Source organism: Dendroctonus ponderosae, unplaced genomic scaffold (genome assembly GCF_020466585.1).
Source record: "Dendroctonus ponderosae isolate FM_Combo_2020 unplaced genomic scaffold, Dpon_F_20191213v2 Dpon_F_20191213_3, whole genome shotgun sequence".
Lineage (NCBI taxonomy): Eukaryota > Metazoa > Arthropoda > Insecta > Coleoptera > Curculionidae > Dendroctonus > Dendroctonus ponderosae.
In genome coordinates, this window is record NW_026018508.1 from 11,857,065 (window position 1) to 11,858,941 (window position 1,877).

Sequence of the window (1,877 nt, forward strand, 5' to 3'; positions counted from 1 at the left end):
AAATGAGCGTTCTTGCTCATTTTGCCTCCGAGAAATGAGCAAAAACGGGACGGAAAACATGGAATTTTGGCATAATCTTGCACCTAAGTGTCTGACATTCAAATTTCGCTTTCTGGTTCAAAACTACTCGAATTTCCTCATTAACGTGGTTATGACTGAATGGACTGTTCAATTCTCTATTCAACAATGCCAAAACGAATTTTGTGGCACGAATGGTTCTTGAGAAACTTCGAATAAAGGCGATTAGTTATCTCTGGAATGATGAGAAAATGAGCGTTCTTGCTCATTTTGCTTCCGAGAAACATGCAAAACGGGACGGAAGAGATGAAATTTTGCAATAATCTTGCGCCACCCTTACACAAAACGACGATAATTTTTCTAATTTCATAAACAACAGAAGACTGTATTTTTTCTACATAACCCCCTCCTGACTTTAAAGCTGGATCCGCCCCTGTGCATACTGGCAACCTCATGTTCATATGCAGAAAACGCCCCTTTATCATTATAAAATATGCAGTTATGATCAAATATCCGAAAATTACCCAGACAGTTATGACCATCTCCACTCAATGAAAATCCTTTCAAGCATCCACATTTGCGGGATCCAGTCGGCCGGCAAGTGTGGGCGCAGCCTCCATTATTTTTGCTGCATCTGGTAGTAGTTTCTTTCCGTGGGGCGAATGCTGATGGAGTTCCACTTATTTTGGGTGAGCTTTCTTTTGGAGTTATCGGTTGAAACAAGTTGCGCGTTTGAATAGCAGATCGCGAATCGTTGGCGCTATTTCGTACTTTACTTGAGCCTCTTCTGCGTTTCTTCAACCTTCTTTGCCGGCGTTTTATTTTTTCTTCATGCGGCGCAACTGGAGAAGCGGTGGATTGACTATAAGTGGGTGCAACTGATGATGAACTAAGACGGATGCGTTTTCTTCGCCTGGTGCGTTTACGCAACTTTCTGGTTCTTGTAGTTGATGATGGTTTTACGGTGGAAATAGAAACGGTTGTAGTTGAAGCCTTGTGCGCCTCAGCGGCTTTTAGTGCGGTTTCATCCGAATACTCAACGACTTGTGAACATGCTCCTTCTGAAAATTTTTCTACGCTTATTGGACTTTCAGTTTTAATCGAGGCTGATTAAGCGAAATATACATATAGTGCCTTTAATGAGCACACCATTATTATTTATAGCAATGGCCATTGCCATTCTAAATTTAGCAAATATGCATGTACTTGTTCGCTAATGAAATAATTAATGCGGCAACTACTGTGTTCCTCACGCTAGATTTATTTATTAAGACTATTCAATCGAAATAGCAACCATCTAAATATTTTTTTATGTTTACATCGAAGAACCCAAGAAATACCGTACATAGAAAAATAAAATCAGTCCCTTGAGAAATAATTATACGTCGGAATATATTTTTTTTATTATAATAGCTATAACTTACCGGAAATCAGATAAAGTAACAATACAAAACCGAATAAAATCGCGCGCCACATGAATCCCATTTTAAATTAATTCTGAGCACTGAGAGTTCATCTTGAAGAAGAGATGCCGTGACTGGCGTTAAGCAGTGGTGGGAAAGTGATGTTCAGAGCGTTAATAATAACATCTAATATATTAGACGTTAAGAGGCTCCTTATTGTTATTTTAATAAGATGTATATTCAATAGACCCATAGGTTATTCTGCGGAGGCGGGCGTTGTTTGGCAATTCTTGTGGGAACTATACGATCCATGTGTTTTATTGGTGATTTTTATTTAAATCGATATGCTAATTGATGAACATCTCGGGTATTTGTAACTTATACTGGCTGATTTTACAACTTTATCAGATAATTTACGATGAGATGTTTTATGGATTTGGTAAAATTTATCAAAGG